Source organism: Carassius carassius, chromosome 41 (genome assembly GCF_963082965.1).
Source record: "Carassius carassius chromosome 41, fCarCar2.1, whole genome shotgun sequence".
In the NCBI taxonomy this organism is placed as follows: Eukaryota; Metazoa; Chordata; class Actinopteri; order Cypriniformes; family Cyprinidae; genus Carassius; species Carassius carassius.
Window position 1 is genome coordinate 8,356,388 of NC_081795.1, and position 15,421 is coordinate 8,371,808.

At 39.1% G+C, this 15,421-nt stretch overlaps 1 protein-coding gene and 1 long non-coding RNA gene across 9 annotated transcripts in view; one reads left to right on the plus strand and one right to left on the minus strand.

Moving 5' to 3' along the window:
- The window catches only part of LOC132123564 (RNA-binding protein Musashi homolog 2-like), a 275,563-nt gene that overhangs the window by 197,111 nt on the left and 63,031 nt on the right, over positions 1–15,421 (plus strand). The window lies entirely within an intron of this gene.
- LOC132123565 (uncharacterized) lies at positions 1,107–4,977 on the minus strand. Its single transcript, XR_009426537.1, has 2 exons — positions 4,508–4,977; positions 1,107–1,314 (listed from the first exon to the last, which is right to left on the minus strand). It is a non-coding gene; the product is annotated as an uncharacterized LOC132123565 (long non-coding RNA).

The following is a 15,421-nucleotide window of genomic DNA, read 5'->3' on the forward strand; positions in this document are numbered from 1 at the left end:
ATATAGAGTGTTTATAGTAGTTGTTTATGCTCATTTTTATTGTGATCCTTTTTGAGACATTTCATTTTTTATATTTCAAAATTGCTTGTCTACAGTTTAAACTAATTTAAACAGTAGTAATAGTAGTTTCAATTGCAATTTCAAAGTAGTTTTTCCAACCCTGCTGACGATGCTGTGTATCCCAGTATTTCATTCTAAACATGACAACACAGTGAGACCAGCCTCTCCTGTCTCTCCATTGATTTTTTTATGATATTGCATCAGATGTTCTCGTTATTCATTGAGCGTCTCGAGAAAGCCTGAATTTCTTTTATTAACACGTTTCCCCCAGCGTCTCATAGCAGAAACCTCGCTGTTGATCGACTGGCTGGCTTAAATTGGGCCATTGGAGAATTACTTGCATAGCTAATATCAGTCACGAAGGTTTAAGAAAAAGATAAATGTGGCGAAGGGAAAACATTTACTTAAAATGACAGCTTTTCATGGTCTCTCAGTTCAGATAATTTCTCAGATGATGTGCTGGGAACGAAAGGCATAAAAAAGAAGAAAAAGGTCAAGGCGTGTTGGGCGGAAACCTGTCCTTCCTGTTGCTCTCTTTAGCTCGTCTTACTGATTTCAATTGCCATCGTCAAGTTGCTTTTGCCAACAACATCAAAGTGGTCTCTGAAGCCTCGTCTGCTAGCAGGCCTGTGTGCATATTTGACTTGCTAATTCGACCATGGTAATATTGTTATTATCATGAATATTTTGTACAGCGGCCGTAATGATCTCCCTCTGCTTGTGAAAATGCCAGCTTTGTCGACTGCCTGCTTGGTGAGCCGCCATCTTCTGAGGCACCATCTGTGACCCTCGACCCCAGGCTGTGGAGCAGAGAGCGAGCCAGGTTCAGTAGCTGTTTATAGAGAGGCTCTGTTGACCCAATGAGGCCACTCTCGAGCTGCCAGGGCCCTGGATATCCATAAATGACCCTATTCAAGTTTATTTATTTGTATAGCGCTTTTTACAATACAAATCGTTACAAAGCAACTTTACAGAAAATTATGTTTCTACAATATTTAGTAGTAGCTAGTAGTTTGTGCACGTTTGACAGGATTTTAGAAAAATAATAATAATAATAATAATACAATACGTAGTCAGCTAGATGATGAACTATCAATATTATTAATTAATAGTAATTATATGATGCAGTCACACATGTAGCAATAATTGTTAGTTCTGTTTGTTGATTCAAGGTTAGCATCATCTGGGGTCCTCTGAGGGTCAGCATCATCTCTTCTCAGGTGTTCTGGATCCAGACTGGAGCTTGTGTAAATCCTAGTTACCACGGGATGTAAATCCCGTGGCAAAACATAGAAACAAAATAGAGACATCATTAGCATAGCTGCTGATCCAACAAAGTAAAATTAGTTTAACCCAAGCTAAAGAATAAAAATGCAGATGCAACTACACTCACAATTTAAGAGATACATTATTCGAATGCTTGGCGAAAGAGATGCGTTTTTAATCTAGATTTAAACAGAGAGAGTGTGTCTGAACCCCGAACATTATCAGGAAGGCTATTCCAGAGTTTGGGAGCCAAATGTGAAAAAGCTCTACCTCCTTTAGTGGACTTTGCTATCCTAGGAACTACCAAAAGTCCAGCGTTTTGTGACCTTAGGGTGCGTGATGGGTTGTAGCGTGGTAGAAGGCTAGTTAGGTACGCAGGAGCTAAACCATTTAGGGCCTTATAGGTAAGTAATGATAATTTGTAACTGATACGGAACTTAATAGGTAGCCAGTGCAGAGACTGTAAAATTGGGGTAATATGATCATATTTTCTTGACCTGGTAAGGACTCTAGCTGCTGCATTTTGGACTACCTGTAGCTTGTTTATTGACGAAGCAGGACAACCACCTAGAAGTCCATTACAATAGTCCAGTCTAGAGGTCATGAAAGCATGAACTAGCTTTTCTGCATCAGAAACAGATAACATGTTTCGTAGCTTGGCAATGTTTCTAAGATGGAAGAATGCGGTTTTTGTAACATTGGAAATATGATTTTCAAAAGACAAATTGCTGTCCAATATAACACCCAGATTTCTGACTGTAGAGGAATTAACAGTACATCCGTCTAGTTGCAGATTGTAATCTACAAGATTCTGTGTGGTGTTTTTTGGTCCAATAATTAATATCTCTGTCTTATCCGAATTTAATTGGAGAAAATTATTTGTCATCCAATCTTTTACATTTTTAACACACTCTGTTAGCTTAGATAATTGGGAAGTTTCATCTGGTCTCGTTGAAATATATAGCTGAGTATCATCAGCATAACAGTGGAAGCTAATTCCGTATTTTCTAATAATATTACCAAGGGGCAACATGTATATTGAAAATAGAAGGGGACCTAGGACGGATCCTTGTGGCACTCCATATTTTACTGATGATAAATGAGATGACACCCCATTTAAGTAAACAAAATGGTAGCGATCAGACAGGTAGGATCTAAACCATCTTAGAGCCTGCCCTTGAATACCTGTATAGTTTTGTAATCGATCTATGAGTATGTCATGATCTATGGTGTCGAACACAGCACTAAGATCAAGTAAGACTAGAAATGAGATGCAGCCTTGATCTGACGCAAGAAGCAGGTCATTTGTAATTTTAACAAGTGCAGTTTCTGTGCTATGGTGGGGCCTAAAACCTGACTGAAATTCTTCATACAGATCATTTTTATGCAGGAAGGTGCTCAATTGAGAAGACACAACTTTTTCTAAAATTTTAGACATAAATGGAAGATTTGAAATAGGCCTATAATTTGCCAGTACACTAGGATCTAGTTTTGGTTTCTTAATAAGAGGCTTGATAACCGCCAGCTTGAATGGTTTTGGGACGTGACCTAAAGATAACGACGAGTTAATGATATTGAGAAGCGGTTCTTCGGCTACAGGTAACAGCTCTTTTAGTAATTTAGTGGGTACAGGATCTAATAAACATGTTGTTGGTTTAGATACAGTGATAAGTTTATTTAGCTCTTCCTGTCCTATATTTGTAAAGCACTGCAGTTTATCTTTGGGTGAGATGGATGAAACTGAAGTGTTAGACGCTGTAGAATCTACATTCGCTATTGTATTTCTAATGTTATCTATTTTATCAGTGAAGAAATTCATAAAGTCATTACTATTTAACGTTGGTGGAATATTTGAATCAGGTGGCGTCTGGTAATTTGTTAATTTAGCCACTGTGCTAAATAAAAACCTTGGATTGTTTTGGTTATTTTCAATGAGTTTGTGTATATGCTCTGCCCTAGCAGTTTTTAGAGCTTGTCTATAGCTGGACATACTGTTTTTCCATGCAATTTAAAAAACTTCCAAGTTAGTTTTTCTCCATTTGCGTTCAAGACTACGAGTTACTTTCTTGAGAGAGTGAGTATTACTGTTATACCATGGCACAGTACGTTTTTCTCTAACCTTTTTCAATTTGATGGGTGCAACAGCTTCTAATGTATTAGAGAAAATAGTGCCCATGTTGTCAGTAATTTCGTCTAATTCATGTGTATTTTTGGGTACAAATAGCAGTTGAGATAGATCAGGCAGGTTATTTGCGAATCTGTCTTCGGTGGCTGGAACAATAGTTCTGCCCAGACGGTAACGCTGAGACATATATACAGACATACAGACAGTTATACGCAGCATGCACGATACAAGGAAATGGTCTGTAATATCATCACTTTGGGGTACAATATCTATAGCAGTAAGATCGATTCCATGCGATATAATTAGATCTAGTGTATGATTAAAACGATAAGTGGGCCCGGTGACATTTTGCTTGACTCCAAAGGAGTTTATTAGGTCAGTAAACGCAAGTCCTAATGTATCATTTGCATTATCAACGTGAATATTAAAATCTCCCATGATTAGCGCCTTATCAACTGTAACTAGAAGGTCTGAGAGGAAATCTGCAAATTCTTTTAGGAATTCTGTATACGGCCCTGGTGGTCTATACACAGTAGCCAGAGCAAGAGATACATTAGATTTCTTTTGCATGTCTGACAGTGTAACATTTAGCAGATGTATTTCAAAAGAGTTAAAGCTGTATCCTGTTTTCTGGGTAACATTGAGAATATCACTATATATTGTTGCAACACCTCCTCCACGACCAGTCTGACGGGGCTCATGCTTATAACAGTAGTTTGGTGGAGTAGACTCATTTAGACCAAAATAATCATTTGGTTTTAGCCAGGTTTCAGTCAAGCAGAGTACATCAAAACTATTTTCTGTGATCATTTCATTTACAATAACTGTGAGTGATCTAATATTTATGAGCCCAAACTTTAAAAATTGTTTTTGTTCATTTACTTTACATTTTTCTGGTTTAATTACGATAAGATTTTTTCTAGATCCTACATTATATTTTGACCTCACTATTCGGGGAACAGACACAGTCTTAATAGTTTTTACAGCACAAGTACTTTTATCATTTAAGCGGGTGGAACAAAAGTCATCATAATAGTTATTAGAGAATTGTCTTACTAGTCACATGGAGCGAAGTGTCCTGGAGATGTTGTCAGAGAGCAGCTCCGCTCCGATTCTGCTGGGGTGTAATCCATCAGCGCGAAACAGCCTAGGACGCTCCCAGAAAAGATTCCAGTTATTAACAAATAGCAGTTTCTGTTCTTTACACCATGACAACAACCATTCATTTAAAGCAAAAAAGTCTACTGAACCTTTCGTGTCCTCGTCGATACGTGGGCAGTGGTCCAGACACGACGATCGTCGCCGCGGGCGTCATGCTGCGAACCGTCTCGATCAGGCTGCTGAAGTCCCTCTTCAGCGTCTCCGTCTGCCGCAGCGTGGTGTCGTTAACACCGGCGTGAAGCACGACCGCTCTGGGGCTCTCGTCGACCTTCAGGATCGCGGGTATCTGCGCAGAAACATCGAGAACACGAGCACCAGGCAAACAATGAGTGTGCACTTTACCTTCGGCTAACGTAGCACTTACGTGTCGGACGATGGAGTCTCCGATGATCACAGCGTCGCGTCCTGTCTCGCGGAGGGGAGCGAAGCGGTTCCGGATGGAGATGTCGAAGGCAGGAGGGGGAGAAGTCGTCGCCCGGGACCCGGCTCGCGTCCTCCGCTGTGGATGCACCCAGGGTCCGTGGTGTCCCGGCGTCGCAGTGAAGGACATCTGGGAAGATCGCGTCCTGGGTGCACCGGGCCTGTGCAGAGAAACACGGAGTAGACGTGGTGGGACTGTTAGCAGATCGCTGTATACTTACCCCGGACTTGTGAGCGTCAGCCCGGGATGATTGCAGCGCGGCTCTCCGCTCTCTCAGCTGGGCCTGCCTCACCTCCAGGTCGCGAATCTGCTTTCCCACGGCCTCGAGCTCGAGCTGCACAGAGTGGAGACATTCATCCGCCATTAAAGCAAGTAACAGTGAGTACAGCAGTGGTAATGTGTGTGAATAGAGTATTAGCAATGTTAGCGCAGTTAGCTGCAACCACACCGCTGATGCTAACGGGCTAAAAGCTAATAGCGGACCCGGGAGATCAAAATAAAACTAGTGATAGCGAGGCGCTCTGATTGTTTTTGTTGTAGAATACAATAGAGGATATATTCACACGTTATATAAACGGAAACGATGATGTATAAAATTGATTTTTGAGTTAAAAATAGTCAATGAAAAGAATATAGTGACGGAGCTCAAACGCAGTACAGCCGCCAACAACAAACAGGACGATACCGAAATCAACCTGTCAGCCCGTGGGGACTGGAGGAGATGGGAGTGATATGTAAGTGTGTGTTTGTTATCCTGTATTTGTTGAAAGATCTTCACACCCTGTTGATTAGCATCTTGAAGCTTTGGTGCTGTGAGAGCGCTAATGTGTTTCACCCAGACCCGCCGGACCCTAAATGGTTCCAGGATCTGGAAAGCTGGACCGGTGTAGGTCTCTACAGACCCCAGGCTTCCTGATCAGCTCATTTGATATCTTGCCTGAAAATGCAGCCAGACATTAAACATTCAGAAGACATTTCCTTGATCCACGGGCTTAGAAACAGGAACGCACCATCCAAGCAGGCAGGTTAGATCCCACAACAAGAGGTTGCGTTGGTTTGAGATTATCTTGAAGTGAACTCTTTAGCGATTCATTTGAAATGTAATTCCATTTCAGAAGTAAATCATTTAGGGAGCTGAACACAAATTATCTCTTGATTATTTTATCAATGAAAACGAAAAAATTAAACGAAAGCACAATGCGACTAGTTCCAGACTGAGCAGATATGAAAGGCAATCACTATTAATAGACAGACACTAATAGTTGTTTTGACTATTTTCCATCTCTTTCGAACAGCACATTCAGAGTCATAATATCTGGTTACATCTGTGTGGGAGCTTTTTTCTGAAGTTCCATTCCAAACATTCTCTATTTTATCAGGCATTCCAGATACTTTGATCTCCCCTGGTTCTGTCTGTCATGAGGAATACTGTGTGAATATGAGCCGACTATGTTGGATAAGTGGTTGAAATCACCTGGACAGCCGGGATGATTTCAGCACTGTCCCTGCGGTTTGTCCATTGGAAAATGCCTTCAGAAGAGGCACCAGAGATGAAAGGAAAGATTCATGACCATAGTTTTTACCGCAGTTTGAGGGTTTTTTGGGTCATTCCTGTTATGTGACTTCACAGAATTGTTCAAATTGCTGGTTTAATTAAATCATTGTTAAATCATATAAATTGTAGCCTTGCCTAGCAAAAGGAATTTATTTATTTATTTGGATGGGGATGTGAAAGTGCAATGTGGCATAGTGGGGATGACCTTTACTTTGCAAAATGCTAACAGCAAAAGTCTAATATGCTAATTAAAGCAGTCCCATTTAAACCGTTAAAACTAAAAATAAATAACTACCCAATCTCACTAATCAACTAGTGGGATGTATTGTGACCCACAGCTGAGTGAGGGAGCGTTCAATAGCAGGCTAATTTTAGGTCCCGGCCCAGGAAGTGGTATTTATAGTCTGCTGGCTGTTTGACATAATGGAAGAAGTGACTGTATTCTGACCCTATGTCAACCCTCTCTCTGGGAGCTCGCCTGGACATATGACTGCACATGTTATCTCCTACTCTCTTTTTGATTCTCTATCACTCTCTCCCTCTGAGAAACGTCACCTATCCAATCTTGATAAAGTATGGACTGCACAAGTCATCTCTCCTTTAGCCGTCTGTTATTAAGCGATCAGCTACTCAGTCGATACCCTCCTCACCCTTTACGCATAAAAAGCAATGCCGCACCATACCCATGCATGCCTGCGGCAGAATGATGAGAATTCTGTGCTCATGTCCTCCCTGGCAATGCCCTTGCCTCCTACGGGTAGAGTGGAGGTTGTCGCTCTCATTTTTGTTTCCATTCCCGCCCTTCCTCTCAGTGTGCCCCAGCCGCCCAGCCAGGATTGCCGGCTACCCACAGTGAGCTGGGCCATTAGCATGTATGATAAGTGCCAAGTGTGTCGGCAGGCCAATTTAGTGTCTGCCTTGTCGCGCTGAGGCCCTGGCCTGCGCTATCATTGGAAGATAATCTACCGCTGTGAGGAGAGAAGAGGGAAAAAGTGTCAGTTCAGGATGGGAGAAAATGACTCCTGTTATCCCGCCCCCCCTCCCCTTTATTTTTTTGGCCTGAAGGTTCGCGACTCTCTGAAGCTATCTTCAAGATGTGGTGCTAACAGCGGTGACAGTGCAGAGTTAGTGTGCTTTCATGCCTGCTTCATTTAGCAAACATGCATCGAATTTCAGTCTATTATATTATTTGAATTCAGATTTGCTGAAAAAGGTTGGATTAAAAAAAATGTATGTGGTTCAAAGCGCACTTTAGCTTAGCTGGAATATTACTGGCCACAGCAGCAACTACTTAAGTGAAAATAATAAGTAAATAACAGTTAATGCTGTCAAAATTAGAGCTAGTTTTGGCCTCCCCACTGACAACTGCTGCTCTTGTCTCTATTTTTCTTGACAAGAATTGAACTGAATTGAATTCAAACTAGCACGGCAAAGTTACAGGTAATGAAGTGAGTGAGTGACGTGACATTCAGCCAAGTATGGTGACCCATACTCAGAATTTGTGCTCTGCATTTAACCCATCCGAAGTGCACACACACAGAGCAGTGAACACACACACACTGTGAACACACACCCAGAGCAGTGGGCAGCCATTTATGCTGCGGCGCCCGGGGAGCAGTTGGGTGTTCGATGCCTTGCTCAAGGGCACCTAAGTCATGGTATTGAAGGTGGAGAGAGAACTGTACATGCACTCCCCCCACCTACAATTCCTGCCGGCCCGAGACTCGAACTCACAACCCTTCGATTGTGAGTCCGATTCTCTAACCATTAGGCCACGACTTCCCCCAGTACTGTGCTCGTAGCACATGTACTTCAATTGCACGCACAAATGCAGTGGTGCACGCTGTATATCACTCCATATTAAAATGCAAATGAACCTACTAGCATGCAATGTCATAGTTATGTCATCAGTTTGGTCATCAAGTTACCAAAAAGGTGATTAAAGCTGCCTTAAAACTGTGCATGTATTGTAATTACTTATATATGAGTCATATTAAAGAACATTTCTCTGAAATGCACTGGTTTTCAAAACCGTCCTGGAGCAGCCCAGCACTGTCTCCCTCATCTAACACGCCCCGATTCTACTTGCACTTCATAAGTAGAGACTTTATGACCTAATGTGGGTCAGAAATGTTAAAAAGTTGTGAGAAAACATGATGTGTCAGTTCTGCGTCATGTTCAGCAGTGGCAGCTCTTAAAGCTGCCAAAATAACCTAATAACTCAGCTGCAGTGATGTCTGTTAATCACAGAACAGAAGAAAAATTAGGAAATAAATAACTTTTGTAGCTTTAAGGATTCAAATATGACATTAATTATAATGGGTTTATGTGAAGATTGTTTTAAGTTCATTTCAATTATTACTGTAATGTTGAATGGCTATAGCCAATAGCAAGAGACATCAGTATTGGTGATGCTCGCCTTCAGTTACATAAAAAAAAGATGCCATTAAACAAATATTTAAAACATATTTTTTTAATTAATTGATAGCATTAATAACAATATTTAGTTTGTAATCTCTCTCTCTCTCTCTCTCTCTCTCTCTCTCTCTCTCTATATATATATATATATATATATATAATTATAATATATATATATATATATTTTAAAGGGATAGACCGCTACAAAGTGATAATGGTTTATTCACCCAGGTGTCATTCCAAACTTTTCACTTTTTTTCTTTAATGGAACACAAAAGGTAATATTTTGATAAGAAATTTTTTGGACTCCATTGACTTTCATTGTATGAACATAAACAGTTCTTCAAAATATTTTATATTTCACAAAAGAAAGTCATTTCAGAATTCTAAGTACAACACAGAGATCTTTATACAAAATGTTTTGCACAATACAAGCATTATGCGGAAATATTTTTGTAAATGAGTTAAACAGTAAATAAACTAAACTAACCAAAGCAAAGCAGGTGTAAAAACCTTTTATAGGACTTTTTTATTTTTGTAAATAGCAGCTAAGCGCATTTCAAATTGTGTCTGTTTATTTTTCCGCCTCTATAATCACCCAGATCTGTTTAGCCCTTTTTATCTAATAGATGTTTGTTGTTGCTTTGTGTGCGGTGACTGTAGATGTATTTACACACTCCTGCCACAGTATCTTAAGAGAAGGTTGGGCTAATGGAAGGGGATTGTGATATTTGAAAAGATTACAGTAATTCAGCCGGTTGTAATGGTTTCCGGAGAGCTCTCTGAGATCTGGAAATGTCACAACAAATAAAGGAGGAGATTCAGCACATTCACAGCTTAAATAGAAGGGCATACAAAAACCAGAGGAAAAAGGGTTTGAATGTGTGTGTTCCATGCGTGCTCACATTAGTGTAATGTATATAGGGATAAAGAGAATCAGAGAGAGCAGAGGGTCAGGGGTCATTCCAAAGAAATCCTGTGTTTTGCCTACTCAGTGACTTTAACCATGAATAACAGACAAGATGTTTGTCAAAACTTATGTCTAAAGTCAAAGTTATGTCAAAAGTCCAGAAGCATAATTTTATTAAAAAAAAAAATCTCCCATCATTTAGTGGAATTCTCAACTATTTAATTTATCTCGTCAAATACATTACATTACTATTAGGAAATGTCATAAAGTTTAGAAAGGTAGGGGGTGTAAACATATTAGGATATACAGTAAAAAGTAAAATTGTGTGATAAAGATGCAGGATGAGCCTTTGTGTTGGTTGCATTTCACTCTTTAAATTACACCAGATCAAAGCCATGATTAAATTAGGGATACCATTTTTTTAAGAACTGATCCAATACTAGCACAGGTATTTTTTATTAAATTTTTTTAATCAGTGTAGAATTTTTAATACCTCTGTGTGTTGACCTGATCATCACTTTTTTGTGTGTTAAACACAATCTACTAAATATGGACTGCATTATACAGAAAAATAACAAATGAAAAAATGTGTAATCATAATCTATGACAAAAATACTTATAAACTAGGTTAGTGGATAATTTAGCAGCAAAAGTTACTCTAGAAAAATGATGAGTGCACGATAATTTAATAAAATCAAAACATTATTACAATATTTTTTTTAATGAATAGCACAGTAATGAGGCAGCAATGTATAGATAGAACAGAACAAAAAGGCTATTAAAAATATTTTATTGCGCAAGATTATTATATACATACAGAGCGGCACAAAGTGATTACGCGCATCCCGTGTGCAGAATGATGTGCATCCCGTGCACAGAATGATGCACTTGAAGCAACTCAGAGTGCAACATTCCACATAGGAAAGTCCAAATCCCAAAGGGAAGAGATATTGATGTGTAGTGTATTATATCTATTTCTTTTAACAGTTTTAAAGTGCAGTTATTGTGCGCATTAAGAACAAATCATAGTGCTCTCTCCTCTGGTGTAGTGATCTAACTTAGCCGGTAGAAAGTAACATGATTTAGAAACAATAAGTGACAGAAGACAAAGTGACGTGACATGCAGCCAAGTATGGTGACCCATAATCAGAATTCATGCTCTGCATTTAACCCATCCAAAGTGCACACACACAGCAGTGAACACACACTCAGAGCAGTGGGCAGACATTTATGCTGCAGCGCCCGGGGAGCAGTTGGGGTTCAGTGCCTTGCTCAAGGGCACCTCAGTCTTGGTATTAACCGGCCTGAGACTCGAACCCACAACCCTAGGGTTAGGAGTCAAACTCTCTAACCACTAGGCCACAACTTACCCGGCCACCAGGATTTATGCAAAACCATTGATCTTTATCTACGGATCAAGTATAATAATTGAAACACTGAATCATCTTGGAGAATGTTTCATCATCTTGACTGTCGTAACAGAATGCGACATGCAGTTTAAATGCTGAATGAAGGATGACAGACAGCCGCAGCGGAGAGAAGGGTTAAATATTAATCTATACTTGGAATATAGTGTACAAAAACTTTGTTGCTTTATAATGTTTTTGTGCCTTTCACATTATCGTATTTGGATCAATCTCAGATTGAATCTGTGCATCCCTAGATTCAGTGTGAATTTTTTTTTTTTTTTTTTTTTTTTTTTATCTTATCTGTATGTGTTACCTGAGTTCTCACTGTAACATGCTGTTAAAGCAGACATTCAGTTTGGGAGGCATAAATAGCCTCTGACAAGCTTTCTTTTTTGTTGGCGAATATAGATTTCTGTGTCAGATGGAATAGCTGTAAGTGTATCAATAATGTACGGGAGCCCCAAGTCTCCGATGTAATTTAATTCAAGTTGCGAAGAATTATGCCTCCGTGTTAAGCCGAGAGTTCTGGTGCCTCTGGGCAAAAGAGGAGGGGGTTGTTTTCTTTTTGCTCTCCCCCTTTCCTCTCATGTCTGTTTTAACTCTGGGAACTGAACAAACAAGATTCAGCGTACGTCGTGACCTCTTGTGTGGTGATGTAACAGGAGTTCATTGAGAGAGCTGTGATAGTATTTAAATATGCCATATTTGATGTGAGACCACAGACACACATGCACATACTGTACTGCGCCTGTAAAAGACAGCTTGAGGTTTGAATGTGTACAAATCTACATACAAGAAAACAGTTGCTTACACATTAAATTTAAATATGAGTTAGCTTCCCCTGTGTGTGCTGTTTGCCTGCAAAAATCACTCATTCCCATTCTTATAGGGGCAAGCAAACTTAAAAACAAGAACATATGCACAACGATATTGAACATCTTTAAAATGCTGGTTAAAAACAGAACTATTTTTATTACAAAAAAAAAAAAGCTTTAGTTTTAGCGTTTTCCATATTGGTGTCACGAGAGAGACCGGAAGGTTACCGCTCGCCTGAAACTCAGTTAAAATATAATTTATTTTGTTGTGGTGCTGAAAAACGATGCAGGAGTTCATGCATGTTTTTATGAACACCGCATGTGTGAAAATGTTATTCTTATAGCATTGAAAAGCCACTTCACTTGACCTGTTTTATTTGTTGTTAGGATATAAAGTTAGATGTTTGATGGTGAAAAGTGTTTTTCAAGCTCAGTATCAGAGATGAAAAATGGATGTCTGTATGAGGGGGGTCTAGTCGATTTGCCTCTCTGTCTGGCTTTATGAACAATCTCAAGTGGTACGGAGGGCAGAAATAAAACTGATTCCTCAGGCAGCCCACCTCAGATATACAGCAGGCGCAGGGAATTCTAACTCCATCATTGTGACAATCTCAGCGCAGTAGGACTCGTGAAGGTGTCCCTGTTCGGCAGGTCTCTGCCTGATTAGAATGCATATTTATTTATTGAGTTTGGTTAAGTGCCTTTCATGTCAGGCATTATGTGATCCCAAACTCTCAAGAGTGAGGCGGCGGGTGGGCGGCCTGGCTTTTTGCAGTTCTGAAAATAAAAAATAAAAAAATGGAGTCAATGAATCAGCTTTCTGATTCATTTCTTCTTTATGCTCTCTGTCAGAAGAGACACTTTTTTTCTCTCATTCTTGCTGAAAGAGGAGCAAATCTGCTTTAAGGAACAAAATTGAACTGCTTGTGCTTGTGTTTTGCAGCTACTCTTGAGGTTTTCATTCTTTCTTTTCTCAAGTGGATTATTCAAAGTGTATTTGTTATTTATATTTTTATGTTATTATTTTTTAATAAGTTAAATTATAACTTGTATAGTGGACTAGTTTTATTTATATTCCTTTGTGTGTGTATATATATATATATATATATATATATATTAGGGGTGTGTCCTCAGCCAAATACCTTATTCGGAAAAGCATGGATAATGGCTTCAAAACGAATAACGGATAACAAATAATTCTGCCCGAATATTCGTCTGAGGCTGCAGGACAGTCATATGTTTGCTAGGTAACAGGTGAGCCAGGGGATCAGCGCAATATTTTACACAAACCTCCTAAAGTGAAGTGTGAAGTGAATGAATGTAAACTTTATGAATGAAAAGAGCGCATATCAAACACCGCATTGCTGTTGCCTCTCTGTGCATCTCTCAGAAATCAGAGCTTGGCAAGAGTAATATCAACTAAAATAATACATCATACTCTATGTTCTACTATTTGTGTATATTTAAAAGGCAATGATTTAAACCTTATAGGCTAGGAAATGATACATGAATGAATGGAATAAGCACTGCGCGATCATCAATCAAACAGCCGCATTGTCGTCTCTGCGCGTCTCTCAAAAACCAAGCCAGCTCTCTGTCAAGAGTAGGCTAATAATCAACTTAGATACAGATATATTTTCTACTAGGCATACATGTTTGCTTCTTTATCTTTTGCTGGTTTGTGTGCCATTTGTTTAGTGAAGTTCAAAAAAGACTTAAGACTGCTTAAAATTGTATGCATAATAAAAAAGTGCGCCTTGAATTAATTCAGTCGTGTTCAGACGATTACTAAATGTCATGAAAGCTCTCTATTTGTATGATCAATTCATTTTTAGAAATTAATTTTATACTTTAGAACACTGAATAGGGCAAATAGTCGAAGCACAAATATTTTGCTATACTCCGTTCTCATATTTTCCATACTTTTCTAGACCTGAAAATTACTTAAGGGAAATAGCTACTTTTTTAAACTGCGCAGGAACCAGCGAGCCAAAAGAAATCATGTTGATTTACATAAACCTCTAATATTACAATGTAGTAGCAAGTGTGTAAATGAGTGTACATTTTATAAATGAAATAAGTGCAAATGAAATAGCAGTGTTGCACTTGCCTTTTTCCATGCATTTCCTGGAAATTACTTAAATCTATTTTCAAAAATCTCTAAACTGCATAGGAACCTTTACTGTTTTAATTAGAAGATATTTAAATATTTATGGATCACGAAATGTCCCCAAAATGGTCCTCGAACTCGCATTCGAAACTTTGTCTATACTAGGGTATCAGCTTCGACTGTTAGAAGATATTTAAATAAATGTTATAATCATAAAAACAATTTTTTTGTTAAACACCGCATATTTGTTCAGTGATAACTATGAAAAAAACAAAAGCTCTAAAAACATAACGGTCTTACCAACTAGCTGTACGAAGTTCCGGTTCAAGCTCAGCCTACTTCCGGTTTTACCCGAATACAAATACAAATAATTTTGTGATTGTTACAGATACAAATACAGATACAAATACTGGCTTCGCTGCACACCCCAAATATATATATATATATATATATATATATATATATATATATAAAAACCTCTTCTGTTTTTTTACCTCTTTTTTTGCAGAGCACTCCTATATATTTTGCATGATGTTTTTGATCTTATTGATCTTATGTTATCGATTAATGAAAGATTGGCTTGTATATCAGGTATCCCAGCATTCAGCAGCCTGTGCTGTCTTTGAAAATTGTACCTTTGTGAAATCACCCCCTTTTCAAAGTCAAAACACAGAGGCTGAAGTTTAAGTGTGAGTGACATTTCTTGTCACAAGGTCAGGGAAGCAGATTAGCAGATTGGATCTAATCTATCCCTAACCAGATGGCTAATAAACCACGTGTGTGTTCTCTGGAGCTGATCGATCCTGTCTCACACCTCTCGCCCGCTCACACCGACTCTGCCAGGGACACAGACACTAATGGCCATATTTGCTCCAGCCCACTGGTACTATGTTCCCGCTCATGATTTCCAAACAATTAGCGAGACGAGTGGACGCACCCTGTTCTCATCCCTGCTGTCATTTTTTCCACCCTGGATTTCCACTTAACCTGCTCTCTGAGGTGAACAGTAGATATGAGATGATATGGGGTTTTAATGGCATTCACACACACATAAACACCTTGAAGTCTCTGTTGGGCTCTGTGGCAGTGCGGTCATTAGACAAGTGGCAGGGCTAAATGCACAAATAAAACGTTTGGTAACACTTAGCTTTCACTAATTAAAATAAGTCAT